Raw genomic sequence first — 23758 nt, forward strand, 5'->3', positions numbered from 1 at the left:
TTAAAACTATTGTATTGTGAGTACTTCTTAATTGGAGTCATGATAATGATGTTATTTCTCTTTTCATTGTGCAAAATGTCTGGTTGTCTTGTTAGATAATAAATTCTTGTGGGCTACAAATTGATTTCATCTACAACAAAATCAAACTCTTCTGTCTTGTTTTGAATGATCTCAGTAAAATTCTTAAGACATGTGTCTTAGATTCAGTTTTAAAAAGAAAAAAATACAGTCTGTTAATATTAAACAATGAAGACCAATGAAAACAAAAAATAATGTTGAGATTTCTTTTCTTTCTTTTTGTCTTAAAAAAAGATAAATGAATTTTCAGATAAACTTTTTTATCAAAAGAGTAGGAGGGAACAGAACTATCATTTGATTTCTAAAAGGTCGTAGGCTTCACTACTGCAAGACAGTGTTAAATGAAATAAGACGAGGTGATAATGAGTTGTTTTCTAAGACAATTTGGAGTGATGAGGGAACTTTCAAATTAGCAGGCCACATCAACAGACACAACTGTACCTATTGGTATTCAGAGAACCGTAGAATTGTTTTTGAGAGGTAGCTAAATCAACCTGGTATTACTGTTTGGGGTGGTGTCTCATGTCATGGAGTAATTTGGCATTGGTTTTTTTATGGAATATGAACTGGAGCGAAGTACCTGGAAATGTTGGCAACCTATGCCAATCCGCGATTACAAATGAACTGACAACTTCAACTTACTAACATGATGGAGCTCCAACTCATTACACAACAGCTGTGTGAAACTACATTGATGAGTTATTTGGTAGAAAAGTTATTGGACAACGAGGAACAATAGAAATGCCATCCAGATCTCCAGGCTTTACGGCCATGGATTTTTTCTTTTGGGGAATTGTTAAAGATAAGGTCTGTGCTACAAAACCACAAACTATTGAGGACTTGAAAGACGCTATTTGAAACACTTTTGAAGAAATAGATTCCAATGCATGACTCTTCAAATAAGTACACTTAAGTTTCCCAGGTTGTCTGCAAAATTGTATTGACAAAGATGGAAAATAATTTAAGAAACAATGTAATAAATAATCATGTAGCTTCAATAAAGTGTTATGAATTCAATTTGTTTTTGTTTTGTATTCAAATTATAACCTTTATGATAGGTATATGACCTTTACTTTTGGTCCACTTGGTACATTTTTTTAAACCATAACCATATGTGGTTTTTGTATTAAAACATTTGAAAGAAAATCCATTTTTTCATGCCCTAAAGCAAGTATCATATTTTTGTAGATTATATGTATAATCATTTTTATTTTATAATAAATAGCAATCTTTGTCTTTTTACAGCTTCATATGGTGGTGTGATGGGAATATTCTTGGGTATAAACTTCTTTAGCGTTTTTGAATTTGTTTATTTTTATACTATTCGTCTTTTCCACAGCATATCAAATCATTAAGGAACAACAGTTTTATTTTGGAAATATTCACTAATGGGCTTCATTTTCACATCTTTTAATTTATTAATAATTTGGTTAGCTTTCTGTCACTGTTTTCTTAATGTGTTGATTTTGTTATTAAAAGAAATAAGTGGTACTTAGAAATATTATTCTAATTTTATATACTTGTGTTATTAATTTGTGTTTTTTGTCTGCATTAGTTTTATTTAAACAATATGTTTAAATAAATATGTTTAAACAATATGTTTAAATAAAGTAAATAAATATAGTGAAATGATTAAATTAGATTAAAAATAAGTATAGTTACATGAAAAGAAACTAAGTAAACCATATTATCAACCATTGAGTTTAATAAACCATTTACGTTATTGTAAAAAAACCAGTCACAAAAACAACTAATCGTCTCAAAGGGTTGGATACCAATGGTCAGTCAAATATAAAATTTATAATCTATACTAACAAAATATAGTAGCTTATTATAAGCATCAGTTAGTCCTATTACAATGAAAATACTAGGAAAAATGTTAATCCCTCTACAGTTGTTACATATATATATGTTTGCTTATTTATTTAAAACCATTTAAATTTAAGTAAATATTTGTTTCATCTGACGTACTAAATTGTGAACAAAATTTTGATTATTTTCAATCTTATTTAAAATTAACACACAAAATGTTCATGATTTTGCAATTCTTTAACTCCAATTTATATGGGAGAATTCAAATCTTTGAGAATATTTTTCATAAAATTGCAATACTACATGATTTAAGGATGATTGTGTCAGACTTTGCTAACAGCAACTCTTTCAAACGGTTTCAAAATTTGTAATTGTGAGAAATGTACTTGTTTTACTGGTAGGTCTTTGTGCTAAGGATGTTTCTCATAATTCCAGACCCAAATATTTACCTCATGTGCAGATGGGACAGGATCATGATGATGAAATTAAAATGTTGGTAAAACTTCCCATGAATGACTTTGGCTCTGTCACAATTTTTTATGATTTTACAATGAACACATGTTGTACATCATTCCACTGTTCCATGTAAACTATTGCCAATAATGTAGTTGTGCAATAGTATATATACAGACATGCTTACATAAACTGTAGTCTTGCCAACATTGCAAAGAAAATTTTCCATTCCTTTGATCTATCTTTATAAAAAAAAAACAATCCAATAGACACTATAACAATAATAAAAAATAATTATAATAGTACACTACTACTACTAAACCTTGAAATATTAATTTAAGTTCATTAATAAAATATTAAATTAAATAAATATTAATTTAAGTTTAATTAAGTTCACTAACATTCAAAAAGGAATGTTAGTGAAGAGATATCAAATATTATATTTGATATGTTACAGAAAGTTGTGAGAAACTTTAGTGGAGGCTTAAAGAATACATATTCACAAGAGGTGGATATTTGAAGGTTACAATTTTTATAGGATATTGGTTTTAAGGACTTTTGTAAGTGGCTTTTGTAAATCATGTGAATAAGATTAAACAAGGTTTTTTGGTTTTCATTTTTATCTTTTAAATTTTCCCATTCTTTTGAGCCACCTGTACAAATTCTAATTCTCTGAAAGTTAAAATGTTTGTTTTTTCTCAGCATATTGTGAGTATTAAACTTGTATAATATATTTTTAACTTATTTAAATTGGTATGGTGTTAACTTTTTGTACTGGTTACATTAGAATAATTATCACTTATATAACAATTTCACAATAAAACTTTCACTGTTTTGATTATCGTGCATTCTTTTATCCTTAAAAGTTTTGCAACATATTGCAGAAAAAAGAATTCTATTGAAAGATTAGTTCTAAATAAAATGCAGCAAATAAAAAATAATCTTTTGTACTGATAAATTAATTCATCGCAGAAGCTTACCAAGAAGCTTGTATGTGGGAATATGAAGATAGAAATTTGTAGCGTATGAAAAGTGCCATGCCTGATCAGTATTTGAATGTGAAACCTCCAGAGAAAAGGCCAAGACTCTCATGGCCAAGGCTCATGGAAATTGGGATTTTCTTTTAAAATATTTTTTTTAATAATTTTATTATAATTATAAATTTAACAGATAGATATTACTAACATATTAGTTAAACCAAAAGATAAGGTGGTCCATTTTTGCCAAGTAACATTCACACCTTTCATTTTAGAAAAGGGACTAATGCTGTGATAGACTTAAAATAATTTATTGTTTGTGTAATTTGCAAATTTTTGTAATATTTGGCTCAGGATCCTCTTAACTGGTGTAAAAACATTAATTAGTATTGATTTTTTTTTAACCATTTGACTGGTTAGATCCTATTACCATTGCTTTCTTTTCTGTGATAATCTTTTAACCCAAGATATAATTATTGCATCATATATATTCAGTAATCTGTTTTACATTTTCATTTGTTGTCTTGTACAGTTTTTACCTTCTGCAGATTTCTCTGTTATCAAATTAACTACATCTGGATGTCAATGACCAGTGTACCATCCTATTTCATATTTTACAAAATTCTGCTACAAAAAACCGAAAGGTAGATATTGTGGTAAATTTTAAAAAAAATCTACTACATTTTCTGAAGTAAAAATCATTGATTTAAAAAAATTTTTTTTGTATTGTTTATTTTTATTATTTGATAATTTAGTTCTGTTATTTGAAAATGACATTATTTTGATTGAAAAATGCGTTTCTCATTATTACATACATTACTTGTTTTAAAAAATATCAGTCTTTTTTATTGTTATATGCCTTTGTATATGTTTAATATGTATTTAATAAAAGAAAAAAGTTTAATTTTATCTGTTATCTAATTTTTAATTCTATATTAGATATTCTTACAGACTTACATTTTACATTATTAATATATCACCAGCAATTTATGTTCTTGTATAGTATTGTATATTTATTACAAAAAATTTAATTTACACCATATGTACTAATAATTAATAGTCAGTTCTGTAAAAATTTTGCTAATTCTTATAAAACCTTTTATTCCATTATTTTATAAAAAGTTGTTAACATTTTCAAGTGTTTTATAACACTTTACCTGTGTTTTAATTTACTGAATAAATAATATTTTTGTTATGTATACTAATATTCTTCTTTGATTATCCTAGTATGTTTTCTGTGTGCTTAATTTTATTTTTTCGTCTGCGCTTTCGTTATTATAATCTTTTATAAAAATCTGTTTTCAATTAAGCATCTCCAATAATTGCTATTCGCAGCATATACTTTTAAATTTTAGACTCAATTTTGATTTTTTTACGGTTCTGTATATCTGATCTGTTATATTTAAGTGAAACTTAATGAATTTTATGTTCTTTTAAAAGAGCCTTTCCAAATCTGTGGAAAGTATGTTCTGTGGAAGCGAGAATATAATCTATAATTTTGTATCCAAAAATCAACCTTCAGAAATTAAGATGTATGAATTTTGCAACTTGAGAAAAAATTTAAATGGTGTTTTAAAATGTATGCAGTAAATTTTTTAGGGTCTTTAATATTTTATTTATTTAGTGGTTTTGAGGTGGCTACGTAGATGTTTCAGGAAACTTCAATCAATGTAACCAGCTGTTGATGGTTTTTAAATAATTATTGTTTTTCTTTAAAACTTATACATGGGGTATAACATAAATACTTGTAGTGTATTTGGTCAAACTATATTTACAGTAATATCTGTTTTTACTCTGTGTTTTAGTTTATAATTTTTTTCAATTACAATATTTTCAACTAACATATATTATATTAACCGTCATTCTAAGTTGCCTTTAGCCAGGGTGAACTATCTTTAAAATTTTGTGTATTTCTAAATTTACTGTTATTTCTTGTACAGTAGTAAATAATTCAGCAAAGTTAAATTGGCTTAATCTATACCTTAAAGTTTCTTTGAAAAATGTGGTTGCTTGACCTGGAACTCATATGCCATGATGAATTGTATACCAGATCGAGATATTATCATTACTGTTTAACCGTGTGATAAATCTCATACTGCAATGTAAAATTCAAAATATCACATTATTACTTCCCGTTTCAAAAAATAAAACAGCACATGGTCCAAAAATATAGATAATGCCAGTAAACTTTATAAATACATTATTTTATATATATATATATATATATATATATATATATAAAATATAATTATGAAAGTAAATTAAATATAGATTTATAAAAAACTTAATTTTTATAATTTAGTTTTAAATTCTATGTCTAAATATCTTTGCATCTAAATTTTAAATATCATTAAAAAAAAGGGTGCTCATTATATTTATAGCAAAGTGTGCTAAAAAAATCTGTAGTTAGAGTAATTTATATACTGCTATCATATAAAAGTATCAGTAAGGAGATTTTAAACTAGTGCTGCTGTTTTAGCAGTTTTAGAGGAGTTTTCAGTATATCTAAAATAACATTACTATCTCCATTTTAGCATAATTCATCATACCAATAGATTGTTTTATATCAGCTGGAGGTTCAGAAAAAACAAATGTTTTGACACCACATTTTTTTTAAATTAGTTAAAAACAGCTGAGATATGAGCAAAATTATTTAAGTGAATGGCAAAAGTTTCACGAACTCTGTCATTTGCCATACAAAGTCCACCTCTCAATTGGTCCTTTACAACTTTATCATACTATTTTAATATTGGCTGATCCAGCAGTTTTCTTCCCTTCCGTGTAGCCCTCATTACTATTATGCTTGTTCCTTCTTTTCTTTTTAAGACATGACCCAACCAACTTATAGTTTTATACACCACTGTTTTTGACATACACAAGATAACACTTTATAGACATCAGCTTTTTGCATGCAACCAGGCATCTACTGGGATTAGCTAACCTTGACTGAATTTCTTCTTCTTCTGAATCTGTGTTCTTGATAATCACAACAAGATACTTAAACCTATTAACATACTCTACTATCAGCCTTCATATTTGGTAATTAGTGTTTCTAGCCCTACTTACACTTCTTCCGAAATGAACTATTTTAGTTTTCTCATCATTCATACGTAGTACAACTTTTTTGGTTTCTTTAATGAATGTTTCTGCTAATACTCTAAGATCTTCCATTGTTTCAGATATAATCACTACGTCATCCGTAAATGCTAATATGTTTAAGTCCCTTCCCAATTTTAAATATCTTTTCAAGCTATTTATTTGTTCTCTGTAAAGCTTATTCCACTGCTACATTAAAAAAAATTGTGGAGAGCTTTTACCCTGCCTCACCATAGTATTTATAAGGCAATTTCCAGATATATCTCCATCCACCTTCACCTTTGCCCTTGACTCTGTAACACACATTTCTATTAGCCTAAAATTAACTTTCTTGGTATCCCATGTTTCTCCATACTCTTCCTTAACCCATTTCTATATATACTTTCCTATGCTTTCTTAAAATTTATGAATTCTGCAAAAAACCTCGATATTGAATTCCCAATACTTTGATATTGATTGGTGTAATGAGAAAGTTTTTTCAACTGCAGGCCTTCCTTTCATAAATCCAGTCGGTTGCTCTTCTATAATTGACTCACTATAATGATTGAACCTCATTAACAGTGTTTTAGAGAATAATTTATAAACTGTATTTAAAAGGGTGATGATAACTCTGTAATTTGAACACATATGCTTGTTCCCCTTTTTTTGGATAGGAACAATTATTACATCTTTCTACTCTTCTGGAATTGTTTCCTTATCCCAAATACTTGTATTATTCTGTGAATTTCCTTAATTAAACTTTTTCCCTCTCTTTATAAGATGTGTTATATTACAAAAAAAAATCACAACTGGTATCTTCTTTTCAGACCTCTCTACCTCATCTTCTGATGGTGGTAACACAAATGGTTGGACATGGTAATATTTTACTACTTCCTCATTACTGTCCTTTTCTACAGTTGAACAGATCTCTAAAATACTCTTTCCACGCTTTTAAAGCAGCTTCCCTCTCATCATGATGTATCTGTTTTTGACCGTTATTCCATAATTTCTAGCTGAGAAGCCAACCTTAATAAATCATACAGGTCTTAGAATTCCCTGGTATTATTAGCTGTTCTATCATCCTCAGTACTTTTGAGATTCTCATCAATATATTCTCTTTTACATCTCTTGAGCAACTCTTGTTTATCTCTTCACAGCTTCTCTTAGCAGCTCCATTGATTGCTCTTCTTCCCCTTATTCTGTTTGGTTCTGAAGTCATTTCCATTATATTTCTCTTCATACAATCATATTTTGACATCTGCAAACCATGGGTTTTTTTCTTTTTTTCCCCCTTTTTACATAGCCTTCTGTTACAATATCTTTTACCACTTTTTGTAATCTTTGCCTTTACTTTTTCACATGTATCCTCTACATCTTGTTCATCAAGTTCTTGGTTCCTGTTTTGTAGTTTTATCTTGGAGTTCTTCTTCTGTATGTGGTATTATTTTGTCTGTTACTAATAACTTTTTCTACCCGCTGTCTTTTTCTTAATGTCTATTTACTTCCTTGCATAAAGTAAAGGAAGTATAAGTATTGTATTCATGAAAAATTTCGTTTTTCAGAGTTCAACAGAAATATTCACATTTTGATCATCACTGAATCCATTTTGACTATTTTTGGCATGACATCTACATACGTATGTACGTATCTTGCCTAATTCAAAAACAATTAGCCATAGGCTGTTGAAATTTTGGATTTAGAATTGTTGTAACATCTAGTCGTGCATCTCCCCTTTTGATTGCAATTGACTGGATCAAAAGTGTCCAAAAAAGCCTGAAATCCAGAAAATTTGGATTTTGGACTTTTTCTTAACTGCAGTAATAAGTCCTCATTGAAAGCTTTTCAACGATATATCATGAGTGGTACTTATTTTCATTGGCTCCAGAGTTATAGTCAAATAATTTTAATTAATGAAATATTTGGATCTTACAAGAGAAAAGCACATCGGTTCAAATCCGACTTATCTCCTTTTTTTTTAAATTTAAATATATTGATTTATTAATAATTATTAACCTCTGTTTTTATTACAATAAATAATAATTCAATTAAAACAATAAAAAAAAAAAATATGAATAAATATCAGAAGTTATTAATGAAATAAAATTTGTTATACTATTAATTTAAAAAAAAAAATGTGTATATGTAATTTAATAGGTGTGCAAGGAAGTCATGTGATGTCCACATCAGATTTTTTGCCTAAGCTGTACCAAATCCACATAATGGTGTGTCCCAAACTCCATATCTCTTATGTCTAATATCTAAGAGTACATGATCTATTTGATTCTCAATTTTTCTATCTGGAGACACCCATGTAGTTTTATGGATTTCTTTTCTTGGAAACATTGTACTACAAACTTTCATATTCATTGTGCTTACAAGTCTTAAGCAATTATTGTTTGTTGAAAAATAATGACATTGATTTCCTACTATCTCCTTCCAAAGTTTTCCCTTCCCACCTTTGCATTTGCATCTTGAAGCACAGGTTTAATGTCATAGTTTGGCAGTTTGTTAATTACATCTTCTATTATTTGATAAAAAGAATTCTCTCCACACTCAGCCTCCTCTATTGGTAAATAAATTCTTAACATTGATATATTTTTAAATCTTTATCTTAACCTAATACTGCACACTCCTTCGTTAATTGTTATAAAGCTTAACACTGTTACAGCCAATTTTTTACTTATAGCAAAGCCAGCCCCTTCAAGCATTTTCCATCTGCACTACCACTGCAGTTTATCACAAAATTTGATATAGATTTTTCCACCCTCTGGCCATGTGATTCCTTACAAAGCTACAATCTCCATTCTGTAATTATTTTAATTCATCTCACAAAATATCACATCTGCTGCAATCTAGTGGATGCTAGCGCTCACCGGAGAGTTCCACTCGAATCTGATCCAAGGGAGGTCACATCATACTCAGTCCGAATAGACTCCATTCTTTGTTTGAATGAACGATAGCTTCAATATTTTATTTAATTTTATATGTTAAGTTATACGTTATATTATAATTCATTTCATTTACTGTCAAGACGACAATTCATTAAACCATTATTCAACAAACAACAAGGCGTTGTCTTCATTCATCACCTATGAATGTACAGTCCAACGTCGCTCTAAAATCTACCACAGAGAAGGGAAACTCCGTCTGCTGCCAGCCATCAGCAGGGTGAATCATATACAACCAACCAAAATATTAATTAAATTCTATACCTAATAAAACAATGTGCATGCAGTATACAAGCAAATGAAATTCATCAATTAAGCAAAAATTGTTAGTTCTTTAAAAATTAAATCCCTTTCTCTTACTTTATTTTAATTTTTCCCAACGTACAATATTTGAGCCTAATTACCTATTAGTGTAATTATTCAGTTTGAACTGTTAAAAAAATTTTTTTTTTTTTTCTTCAGTCATTTGACTGGTTTGATGCAGCTCTCCAAGATTCCCTATCTAACAAAATTCTTCTACCTCCATAATCTTTTCTCCTCCTATTTTCACATTCAGTGGTCCATCTTTGTTATTTCTACTACATTTCATTACTTTTGTTTTCTTCTTGTTTATTTTCATGCGATAGTTCTTGCGTAGGACTTCATCTATGCTGTCCATTGTTTCTTCTAAATCCTTTTTATTCTCGGCTAGAATTACTATATCATCAGCAAATCGTAGCATCTTTATCTTTTCACCTTGTACTGTTACTCCGAATCTAAATTGTTCTTTAACATCATTAACTGCTAGTTCCATGTAAAGATTAAAAAGTAGATAGGGATTAAAAAGTAGAGATAGGGAACATCCTTGTCGGACTCCCTTTCTTATTACGGCTTCTTTCTTATGTTCTTCAATTATTACTGTTGCTGTTTGGTTCCCGTACATGTTAGCAATTGTTTTTCTATCTCTGTATTTGAACCCTAATTTTTTTAAAATGCTGATCATTTTATTCCAGTCTACATTATCGAATGCCTTTTCTAGGTCTATAAACGCCAAGTATGTTGGTTTGTTTTTCTTTAATCTTCCTTCTACTATTAATCTGAGGCATAAAATTGCTTCCCTTGTCCCTATAATTTTCCTGAAACCAAATTGGTGTTCTCCTAACACTTCTTCCACTCTCCTCCCAATTCTTCTGTATAGAATTCTATTTAAGATTTTTGATGCATGACTAGTTAAACTAATTGTTCTGTATTCTTCACATTTATCTGCCCCTGCTTTCTTTGGTATCATGACTATAACACTTTTTTTGAAGTCTGACGGAAATTCCCCTTTCCATAAATATTACACACCAGTTTGTATAATCTATCAATCTACAGGTATTCCGTCTATTCCAGGAGCCTTTCTGCCATTTAAATCTTTTAATGCTCTCTTAAATTCAGATCTCAGTATTGTTTCTCCCATTTCATCCTCCTCAACTTCCTCTTCTTCCTCTATAACACCATTTTCTAATTCATTTCCTCCGTATAACTCTTCAATATATTCCACCCATCTATCGACTTTACCTTTCGTATTATATATTGGTGTACCATCTTTGTTTAACACATTATTAGATTTTAATTTATGTACCCCAAAATTTTCCTTAACTTTCCTGTATGCTCCGTCTATTTTACCAATGTTCATTTCTCTTTCCACTTCTGAACACTTTTCTTTAATCCACTATTCTTTCGCCAGTTTGCACTTCCTGTTTATAGCATTTCTTAATTGCCGATAGTTCCTTTTACTTTCTTCTTCACTAGCATTCTTATATTTTCTACGTTCATCCATCAGCTGCAATATATCGTCTGAAACCCAAGGTTTTCTACCAGTTCTCTTTATTTCGCCCAAGTTTGCTTCTGCTGATTTAAGAATTTCCTTTTTAACATTCTCCCATTCTTCTTCTACATTTTCTACCTTATCTTTTTTACTCAGACCTCTTGCGATGTCCTCCTCAAAAATATTCTTTACCTCCTCTTCCTCAAGCTTCTCTAAATTCCACCGATTCATCTGACACCTTTTCTTCAGGTTTTTAAACCCCAATCTACAATTCATTATCACCAAATTATGGTCGCTATCAATGTCTGCTCCAGGGTAAGTTTTGCAGTCAACGAGTTGATTTCTAAATCTTTGCTTAACCATGATATAATCTATCTGATACCTTGCAGTATCGCCTGGCTTTTTCCAAGTGTATATTCTTCTATTATGATTTTTAAAATGGGTGTTGGCAATTACTAAATTATACTTCGTGCAAAACTCTATAAGTCGGTCCCCTCTTTCATTCCTTTTGCCCAGCCGTATTCACCCACTATATTTCCTTCCTTGCCTTTTCCAATGCTTGCATTCCAATCTCCAACTATTATTAAATTTTCATCTCCTTTTACGTGTTTAATTGCTTCATCAATCTCTTCGTATACACACACTACCTCATCACATCATGGGTGCTTGTAGGCATATAGACGTTAACAATCGTTGTCGGTTTATGTTTTGATGTTATCCTTATTACAATGATTTATCGCTATGCGTTTTGAAATACTCTACTCTCTTCCCTATCTTCTTTTTCATTATGAAACCTATTCCTGCCTGCCCATTATTTGTTAAACATTATAATAAAAATTTGTAGGATATTTATATTGGTTTTATGCATGATTAAATACAATCTGTTCTAAAAAAAAATATAATTGACGTTTCAAATAGCTCACCATTATATAAAGATAAATGTTTTAGATCAGATTTTACTGTATACTGTTATATATTTTTTATGTATTTCATAATGATACATTTTTAATAATCATATTTTTTAAAAAAGCAGGTGCTTATTCAGATTTACAAATATTCATAATGTTATCAACAAATTATTGTGTGAATTATTTTTGGTTTGAAATGTCTGATACAATCTATATTTAACTATCTTTTATTCATGTAAATTTCTTAAAAAAAGTTTTTTTATAGAAGATAAAATTATAAGACAGTATTTATCAAAGAATCTGTGTTTTTTGACGTGTTTACTTTTTAACACTATATACATTAGTTTATTCTTCATTATTTTCATTGCATTTTTCTTTTATCGTAATAGACAGGCAGTAGGAATTAAGCTGTAGTAATAATCTTTTCATTGTTTTATGTTTTAAATAATCATATATATTTAAAACTACTTATACTGGAGTAGTTATTTGTACACTATCATGGTAAACAGTATGTTATTTTAAATAATACTTTTATAATTCATGTATTTTTCAGACTTTTTATGGCTGTTCACTATATTATATGAAAAAGTTTTAATTAATCATTGAATATTTAAAGTAAATAGTTTAGACTATTTACTTTAGTAAATAAACTTTAGTTTAGACTATTAGACTGTTTAGTAAATAGACGATTTGCTGACTATGTGATGAGCGATTTCGTGCTATTACTCCTTAGCTAATGATTACTATTTTTTTTTTTTTACTATGCACATAATTAAATTAACATTATAGCTATGAATTTAGTTGTTATTTGTAAAATATCAATTTCATAATTGTAATGAAGTAGAAATGATTCCTATCTAGTTGCAACTAATATTCTCTAGTATGAATATTTCTTTCTGTTAATTTGAGATTGAGTTATTACTAACTGTAGAAGTGTTAGTACATATTTTTAATAATTATTTGTTGCTTGATTTTATCCTTAAGAGTTGATAATAATAATATTTTCTTATATATAAATATATATTTAATTTTTTTTTGTTACTTATCTAAATACCCAGAAATATATATCCAGAAGATTTTTTGGTTCTACTGATTATCCTTCATTAATGATATTGTAGGTGGACCGTTCTTAATTCCACCAACCATAAAAAAATTTTATTTTATAGTTAAATATTATGTCTGATTTTAAAAAAAACACATACTAAGAACTTATGCTACTAAAAGTAGTTTTTTAAGTTTTATTATTGATGCTTAATAATCATATCGTTAGTCATATATTGAGTGCCGTTTTGGTCTATAAATAATCATCATCCATGAACATCATCATTTACCATACAAAATTTTCTTCATGAATCTAGTCAAAACTATAAAATTCCATTTATATTTTCACTGTAACTATATTCAGTTGACTTGAAAACTTAAGTGGAATAGTGACACCCCTTTTCAGCAAGCTCATTGATCCCTGACATTTAAAAATGTGAAAAAGTTAATTTATGATGGAATATTATGATTAAATTTAGAGAGCATTCTGACCAGCTTGAATTTTTAAAATAGTTTAAGAACATTATTCTTAATTTTATACATAAAATTGACGATAAGCTTCAAAATCCTGAAAATTTTTAGCTGTTTCTTGAGTTGCGTTTTTTATCACAGCTCTAATCCCCAATGTTTTCCTTTTGTCTCCCCAAAACAAAATATAATTTTAGATAAATCATTTGCAACAAGAATTATAAATTGTTCAAATGAATGAATTGAAGAATAAATCATTCGTGCGATGTGTGCAGCCGCCTGGCACACCACCACTGGTCCGCTCTGCGCCAATAGAAGCTAAAATAAAAACGTGAGCACACACAACCACCAAACCCATGCACCATCCTTTTTTATGGGAATAACCGATCAGGGCTCTGTCCCCCCGTTTTTTCATTATGCTTCCATGGAGTGGATCCACACCCAAGCAACAATACTCGCCCCAGGGAGGTGTCTATCTGACTCAAATGGGCCTTCCTGCCTACTGGCTATAAGTCCGGCATGGCAGGTCAGCCCGCCGATACTGGATCTTCTGATACTGGTCCATTCTAATGGGGGGGAACTCCTGCGAGAACCCCTCATGAGTTTGGATCTGTTCTCTGCATGTCCACTCAAATGGGCAGGCCGCAAGGTCCACCCACCGGTTCGGATCTTTTAAATCATTCTTCCACCCGGCAAGTCCACAGGCGGGGTACCCCAGGCCCGGCGATGCCGTTCCTATGCTCACTCCAGGAGCCAAGCCTAAGACACATTTGTCCCATGTCTCAAGCCTCCACCATCACCCGAGGCACACTCCTGACTCCTCTTCCCAGCAGTAGCACTCTGTACACCCTTAGGCGCGTGACATTCACGGTCACCAGTCCTGTGGCCGCCTGGTGTCCTGCCCCACCACAGTTATAGCACAGACTTGACCGGTCCGGCCCCTTGTAGTTCCGGGCGAGGTGGCCAACGTTGCAACATCGAAAGCATCGTTTGTTCAGAGGGCACGCCTCCAAGCGGCAGGAACCACCCCACTTTTATCCTCAGAGAATACTCCAATACTCCGGCGTCCCTGGCCGGCCGCAAGACCGTCGCTCTCTGCGTGAAACCAAAAGACGGCCTCATAGTAGCGACTCTAACAGGGACCGAAGCCCCAACCACATCCTTTAGAGCCGCAACCATCTCATCGGGTTCGGCATCAGCATCTAAGTCTTTTATGTGAAAGGCCCGCATCCTGCCTTATCTTAAAGGTCTCTTCTGCACATCTGCGTCTTCCACAACGGCACCCAACCTCTTTCTGAGATTATCCTTAACCACCGGTGAGTTAGCCACTCGAAGTTCCAAGGCTTCCGACTTATCCATCTTCACTGAAAGAAACTCAGCTGCCAGGCTCGTGCTAAGGCCTCCCTTAACCTGGCGTCCTTTCTCACATATAACACCGATGAAGTCGGGCCACGTAGCGTCCGTTTCCCCGGTTCGCCACCAACGAGATGGAGAGCACATTTCTCGCCCAGGCTCATACCCTTCCTAGTTACACTCTCCAGACATTTCCATACTGCGGCTCCAAAGCCGTCAGTCGGCGTAAAGAATTCGTAAGGTTCACAATTCCTACACACAATCCCGGCAAGCGTACGATCTAAAACTGTAAGCATCCCATGACTTTCTCATCCAGCATAATCTTAAATGAAGTTTTCCGATCGTTATTGTCATCTTCAGGATAAACAATCTCCAAAGAATGAGCACTATGAAAAAGGGTACCACTCCGGGATCACCTGTGCCGACATCAGTCGCTCGTAGATCTCCGGGGAAGGCCTTCGAAGCATCCGGACCAGCGGCTGTCCCTCTAACGGCCCCTCAGCAACAAGAAAACCCGGGCACAGTCTGAACCTGGATGCGGGGCGTAAGACATCACCTCCACTCTGGAAAATAGGTCCTCTGGCCATCGAAACTCAAGCACCTGCCCCAACGCATCACCGGAACGGGAAACCAAAGCCTCCTCCACCATGCTCCTGACGCCAGCCATACGTAAGGCACGACGAACCAATGCAGAGCCATCTGTCTGGGTCGAGAAATCCAGAACTTCCCTCATAACAGTTGAGAACCGCATATCTTCAGCTGCTCTTTCAGCGGGCGCAAAACCACTCCTGTTACAGAGTTCAAGTAATCTAGTAGCCGAATCCCTCACCGTCTGTATCTCGCCACGTAAGTCGTCAACTGTAAGCGCGGCAAACTCCTCCAACAACTCGTGTATTAGTTCCTTGCCGTAGTCACGGACCACACATCTAAAAGCAAATTCGGTCAGCCCATGTTTAGTAGGGAATCGAGGCAACGCCAAAGATTCGTCATCATCCACAGAATCCACCAGTAAAGAACCCTCACCGGATTCTGACGCCGAAGATGAGGAAGGCGCCCGTCGCTTTGCCGATTCTTGAAGATCCATCTTCTCTTGCACCGATTGCGTGGCGTGACTTCCCACATCCGGGCCTTGTAGCTTGTCTTCATTACTCTGAGCCCACCTAGAGGCTATGTCTCCTTCGTCTCTGCCGCAGAGAGACCCTAACATTTCCTTAGTGGTTACTTGAGATCCTGAGTATCAAGCCTCCCCGACACCCGTTCTCCAAACTGCTGGCTTCTCCTCCACATCACCATCCTGGGTGGTGGTTTTTTCAAGTGGACCACCAACCACTGCATTTTTTTTTATTGATTCCTCCCATCTTCACCCCATGAGAGTCGGCGAAAGTGTGCCCCTGTTCCCAGAGGGCATTGTTCGAGACTCACTCACATAGAGCTATCCACCCATCAGCATAGCTCCCACCCCGGGTTACGGTTATGGAGCAGAAGGTGCCGGAACAGCACTGTGTGTAAAGTATCTAGGGAAAGGGTAAATTCAGTACACGTGTAATGTTACCAGTGTATCATGTGAGTATGTAATGTGTCCAGCAACCCTATGTGTAGCGGAAGAAAGACTACAGGAGCTTGAGCCGTGAAGACACTACTCCCCAGAGTTTCAAGGAATGAGACCCCCTGTGCAGGGAGTGCTCTGCCCCTTGGACCCTCATATCCTCATGTTTGTGAGAATATTGAGTATTTTACACAAATGTTTTACTAAGAGAAATATTAGTATGTAGAGAATATTTTCCTGAACATTTTGGTATTTTAATTTTTAAAATAGGTTTTTGGAGTGAGTAGATATAGAATTTAATAATTTTTAATAGAAATATAATGTTTAATGCTAGCCATTTTGATAACAGAGTTGACTTGGGGGACACCATATTTTTCGTTTAGTCTTGTATATGTTCATGTGAGGTTATGTTAATTGCCAGTCCAGCTGCTGCTATTAGTGCAGAGTTGACCACATGATGTGCCGGCTAGATTAATCAATCTCTCCCGCTAAATAAAGAACCCTTTTTTTACTGCTAAATATTAACTAATAATCCCTTTCTTTTATTAATAAATAATAATATATAAAATATAAATAAAAATAATCTATTCTTAGAAATTAAATTAAATGTAATCTGTGAATTAAATTGAAATTAAATCTGTAAATTAATAGACAACGGACTGCTTCTAGCAGTAGAGTCGCCATGCACAGGCACCCAGCACACCACCATTGGTGTGCTCTGCGCCAATAGCAGCTAAAATAAAAATATGAGCACATATGACAAACAAATCCACGCACCATGCTTTTTTATGAGAAGGAAATAAAAAAAAGAAAATTGTGATAACTCATATCAAGTATTACTTAGTTAATTAATTTTACTATTAGTTAATTAATTACCATGATACAAGTTCAGAATTAACATGAGTTTGTGTATGACTGAGTTTCTCAGTTTTATGAATAATCTATCATTAGTTCCAGTATTCACTAATATAATACTTTTTTTTGTTAAATTTTTTTCATATGCTGTTCCTCAAAATTGAGCATATTTGAGTAAAGTTTATTGTTGTTTCATTTTTTGTAATCTTTCCAAAATTACCATCGATTGCTATGCAGTCTAGTTTTTACCACCAAATGGTTGTTTGTTAGAGCTATACAAGTGCCCATCAAAAAGCTATGTACTCAGTATTACTAACTTAAGTGAATATGGTAAATATTTTATTAAGCATGTCTTCAGCTGTAATTTATTTTCACATGCTATTGTGAGGTGCTTTCAAAACTAGGGCTGAAAGTAAAGAAAAATATTGCTTGCTGTATTAAATTTGTCTTTGCAAGAGTACTATTGCGCAGGAATACACTACTCATTTTCTCTGTGTCGTGCTTCCAAAAAGTTGTGTTGTTTGGATTTGTTAAGTATTGTCTTCATTTTGTACTTCCTCCATTTTATCATAATGGTGTACCTTTTGCTTAAAATGTCATGGGATCTCCATTACAGATTTTTATTGTAGGACAGATTATTAAAATCTGCCTGTTCTTAAAGGTATTCATTCCACTAAGTCGAAATGAAGAACAAGCTGCTAGAATCCACCCGTGAAGCCAAAGTAGCAACCCAATCCCTGTAGGGGAAGACACACCCACCTTGTAACGATTTCAGTCGTCACCCCCCCCCCCCCGTTACTAGCCCTGATGGGCTTTAATGGGAGTTGTCTTCAGACCCTCTAACTGATTACACCTCATAGTAATAAGCCAGGCCTCGTTTGGGGTGCCACCGATGTAAATGCCACAATAGACATTTACATCAGTGATTTTTAATTCAGCTTTTGCCTTTGCTGCAGGCCTCTTCTGGACATCTTGACTGTCCTACATCGTTGCTCTCTGAACTAACTAACCAAGTTCGCGGAAGCACGAACCGTGCATCTAGTTCTACATTTAAATAAGCTACTTGTGATTGTAAATGTCTCATATTATATGTATCTATTTGGTAAATATAATGCATACCACCAGCAATGTTGATCGCAACAAGGGAAATAGGAATCAATATGATTCCTATTTCCCTTAATGTTCTCAGCTTTTCTGTTCTAAGCCTTCAATTAGATTACAACTACGGACTCCAGTCTGGTCTACCAGGGAGAGGTAGACAGACTGTCGACTCCCACTCAGCTCCATCGCAGAGTCCTGCATGACATTTACTTCATCATCTAAAACAACCATCGTTGAGATGGTGCTACACCCCATGGTTGCATGGATACCCATGCCCTCGGCAGTACAGTCGTCATCCCGTCGACTGCTTATTCTTCACATAACTCCCAATATAATTCTAACTTACTGAGGCGAAATGCCAATGCACCTTCCTCCAGCCAATCTAATTGTTCAGGCAGTACCCTAGCCACCCGGGGTACTACTCTACTTATAACCTCTCAGCTGATCTGCTCAGTGCGAGTTACTTCAGGAAGCCAGCCACTATTGTCCATTCTCTATGGGTCTTCCAATTGACCTGCAGATCCAAAAAGGAATTTACTCTCTCGAGTTCCCTAGCGACTCTGGTATGTTCAGCCATATACCGAGGACAAACATTAAAATACATGGTCCACAGTGTCATCAACTCCACAATCCTGGCAAAGGCCCGAATCAACCAAACCAAACCTAAGCAAACTGTTCCTAAATGCACCATGACCTGATAGAAATTGTGTTATGTTCTGATCGGGGGAAACCCACTTAACCGCTCTTAATTCTCTAACATCCGGGAACATACCATGCATATATTGACCAGTAAATTCGTTCCACCTAACTTGCCAAGAATCAAAACCTTGGTCTTCAATTTCTTGCATACACCCTGGGATAGACAGCCTTCCTTCTTCGATACATATCTCTTGCTACATTCCGTAGCTAGAATATCTATGGGTTTATTGCCAGCGATTAAGCCAAAGTAGCAGCTGAAATTAATTCCCATTATGTCTACCCAAGGAAGAAAATGAAGGAAAGGGGAAGGAAAAGCAGAAATCAAACCATACAGGAATTCTTATTGTTATAGTTTATATTTTATCCAACATCATGTGAACCCAATTTCAGAAGAAGCTAGTTTATCAAATTACGTTTTAGCGTATAAAGAAAAAATGTGTAAAGATTTGTGACATTAAATAATCTCAAAAAACATTTTCCTCATCACGTAAGTGTGTCACAGAAGAAATATGTAGTAGCTTCCTTACTCAGTGTTTTAGATGTTTAAAAATTCATGTGTTTTTTTGTGGTTTATTTTTAATTAAAATTTTTTAATCTCTAATTAAATTTGAATATACTTGTATTTTTAAAACATAAAAAAAAATATTATATTTAAGTGCAAGATGTCTGGCGGTAAATAATATTACAAGAACAAATTAATATAGTTGTATGTAATTAATAATAATTATGTATAATTATTATAAAATTAGTATAATTGTAAAATTAATATTATACAAGTTGCTTACTTAACTCAAGAAATTATTTTAGGAAGAGCTGCTATTATTTTTTTTTTTGACAATTTGTATGGCTGTTTGCACTTTCTGATACTAACCTATAAAAGAAAATAAAGTGTGGGAATTTTTAGCTTCTGAAAAATACCATGTCTGGACTGGGAATTGAATCTGGAACTTAGCAATTGAAAAACAGTGCTACTAGTCGCCTTAAGGTTAGCAGTTTAGGAAGTACATAACAAATATTCATTCTAGCCTCAAAATGGGGCTAGGAAAGGAATGTTCTTCCTCAATTCTTTATTTCAGTTTTACAAACATATGAAGAGAAAACTTTGTTCTTTCATCAGCAATACCAATATATGTAAATTTTATATAAATCCCATAAAGAACACAAAAAAAATGTTTCATGAAATACTTTCCTGTTTGCTGTAGGAATTAATTAACTGTTCTGAAATCTTATTTTATTTTGGCTTTATCTGTTCTCATACTGGAAAAATACCTTCAAGACTTCACAGAAAAGATTTTATATTTAAACTTGTTTATAGCCAGTGATCATAACACAAAATTGTTGAATATTTTATTACTAATACATTTAAAAAATTAGTAGATTTTGTGAATCGTTCCAGTAAATTAGAAAATTAATTTTTCAAACTTTTTCTTGTATACAATAAATAATTATTTCTTTGGATATATATTTATTATTTTTCACTTGTAAGTGAATGAAAGTAATATTGTAGATAATTATATTGAAACTGATTCATAAAATTCTTAAATATAAGAACTTTTAGGGTAACTTAATGAAATCACTTGTATAGTGTGGGAAGATATTTTATATAAATAAGTTAAACCCCAAAATTGAATGATAATGACGAGTATTTTCTATCTGTCAGATTTCAGCATATAATCAACCTCATAACCTAACATATTTGAGCCTTTGCTAACATATTTGTCAGCTCACATCCCTTTGATCTGGGTACCATCAACTAAACTAGACAAAAACTTACTTCCTTACATATCATACCTTCTATGAACTTACACTAATGAATGAGTTCTATTAAAAAAATAAGTGAAATTTTCAACTATAAAAAATTATTGAACATTTACAGCATTACAATACAGTATAATTGGTTTACTTTCTTTAAGTACTCTCTCCTTCCTGTTATACACACTATTTCCCACATTTAAGCAACTTTTGGCATGCTTTTTTGATATTGATGACAATTTTCCTATCCACTGTAGTACTTGAGACTTTATTTCCACATCATACCCATGTACCCTAGTCTTATCACTAGTCCACAGAAAGGTTTAATCATCATTTACATAAAAATTTCAAAACAAAATTGGAATGAGAAAATGTATTCTTAATTTTTTGCTTAGGATTTAATGACATGAATTCTTTGAAATCCCAGTCTCTTCCGCTATCTCATAAATTGTTAAATATCGATTTGACGTTACCAAATTATTCACTTGGGCAAAATGAGATGTGTCTTTAGTTGTCGATGGCGTTCTGAATGACAAGCATCGTCTTCGGTAGATTCTCAACTAAAACTTGAATCACTATGTACAACTCAGAATGATGATGTTTTAAATACTGGAAAAGAAATTATTAATTCCTCTGCTACCTGAATAGGGGATGAGAAAAGGGAAGTTGAATCCTTTTATATTTTTGGTGAAGTTATTTGACCTATTTTTTAGGTTGAAGTTATCAGTGTAAAATACAGGTTTTATGGTGAAGTTATCTGCTTTTAGGTTTGATAACTGCTTGTATGATTTTAGATTTATTATTTAAATTAGATATTAAATTATTTTAATATCATTCTTTAAAAATAACTTTAGTACAAGCCTTTTCCTAAAAATATAATAAATTCTAATATTATTAATGCACATAATGTCAGCAGTCAGACTGATACCAATCTTTTTAAAATATCAAACACCGATTCCTCCTCCCCCAAAAGACTTTAACCATACTAACATTAAGATGAACCGTATAAAACATCAATGGTGATGATGGTATTTGAAATACTCAAAAAGAAATTATTAAATTCCTCTGCTACCTGAATAGGGGATGAAATAACAGAAGTTGAATCCTTTTATATTTTTGGTGAAGTTATCTGACCCAGAAATAACTTAAATACAAATCAACTTTACAGTAAATTCATTTAAAATTTTTCAAATAATTCTAGAAGTTATCTGACAAATTATATGTAGACATTTCACAGAGATTTATTACTGAAGATCTAGATTTTACAATTCCTTTTGTAATCTATTCATTTTTCTTTTTATGTTTAAACTGTAATCTAGAAAAAAAGCCTGACTCATTTAAGAAAAATGTTAAATTTTTAATCAAAGTTAATCTTGTTATGTTACTTTCCCAACTTGTTTCTGACTGCAGAGTTCTCAAGTTTGAATTTCTAAATCTTTATTGATCACCGATTTAAAAAAATAAAAGTAATCATTTTTTCATTGCCTGTTTTCATTAGTGAATGATGCTATTGCAATTTCACAGTTGTGATCTGAAGGACCATAATCTGCACAAAAATTATCTTTTGAGAAACTTGTAAAAATATTATCTATACAGCTGGCCAAAGTCGTTGTAATCCTAGTTGGCTACAAGTTTGAATTATTTAGATCAATTAATTCAAATTGAGCTAATAGTTCATTTATCACAACTTTAGAATTGTCTAGAAAGTTAAAATTAAAATGCTGAACACTACATCATTGAATTTATTAGGAATCTTAAAAAAGAATTTTCGATAGTTTATGTAAAAAGATTTCGAAAGAACGAGGAGGTCTATAAATTACTATCAATATCAACTTTAGATTAGGGCATTGAATTGCTTAGTATTTGAAATTAATTTCATCTGCAAATGTATGGTAACTTTCAACTTCGTTAAAAAGATAATCTTTAACAAAAATTGAGACTCTCCCACATTTTTTTGAGAAATTCTATGAAAAGCTTCAGCAAGCTTGAAATTATCAATCTTAGAAATGGTTTGTGTGTAGGTCAGTCAGTTTTCTTAAGGACACCAAAATCTGATGACTCTAAAATATTTCAGCCTCTTTGATCTTATTTATCAGAATTGATTTATTATACTCGTAAGGGACATCTCTTAATGTTAGTGTGGTTAAAGTTTTATTGGGAGTAGGATTCAGCGTTTGATATTTTAAAAAGATAAGTATCAGTTTGACTGCCAACATTATGTGCATTAATAATATTAGAATTTATCATATTTTTATGGAAAGAATTGTTATATTAAGAGTAGATGGAATTCTGTCATGGGAGGTATGTGAATAGTTGAGGAGGGAATTATTTCCAAGACAGAACAAGGATCTGAGATAGAAAAAATGCTGTACCACCCAAATTTAAATGCAGCCCATGGTGTGTGAGGGTCACATTTGGATCCATAAAAGAATAATGTGACAGCACCAATATGTCTGTCTACTCGTGCAGTTGTTCACTTTCCTTTTGGTTGCTTCAAACACTGAAGTATTGGAACTGATGAAGGACGTCAGTGTATAGTATCCTTGAATAGCTCAACCTCCCAGTGTTTGTCTCAACACTGGGCATCTGCATCAGCATTTTATCAACAGCATTCATACCATTAATAATGGCAATGTGCTTGCCTTGAGAAAATCCTTAGATAGATCTTCTGTCTCGTGAAGTACAAAAGGCAGAGGATCCCCTGGACCGACCACTTATGTCACATAGTAGTCTGACTCTAAATGACTGTTTATGGTCAACCAGGTCTCTTGTGTGGCTGTCACCAAGCAAAAGAATTTTATGGGTCTTAGTAGTCCTTTGTCACATTCTTTTTCTTGTCTTGATGGTAGTATATTGGGTCACCATTAAGTGTTTCCTCTCCCAATTCAGAAACAGAAACAATG

At 32.6% G+C, this 23758-nt stretch overlaps 1 protein-coding gene across 1 annotated transcript in view; it reads left to right on the forward strand.

The window, feature by feature from the left end:
* LOC142326642 (sodium channel protein Nach-like) overlaps nucleotides 1-23758 on the forward strand; it is a 73152-nt gene that overhangs the window by 8898 nt on the left and 40496 nt on the right. The gene's annotated exons all lie outside the window — the stretch shown is intronic.

The sequence above is a fragment of the Lycorma delicatula genome, chromosome 6 (genome assembly GCF_047948215.1).
Source record: "Lycorma delicatula isolate Av1 chromosome 6, ASM4794821v1, whole genome shotgun sequence".
Classification (NCBI taxonomy): domain Eukaryota; kingdom Metazoa; phylum Arthropoda; class Insecta; order Hemiptera; family Fulgoridae; genus Lycorma; species Lycorma delicatula.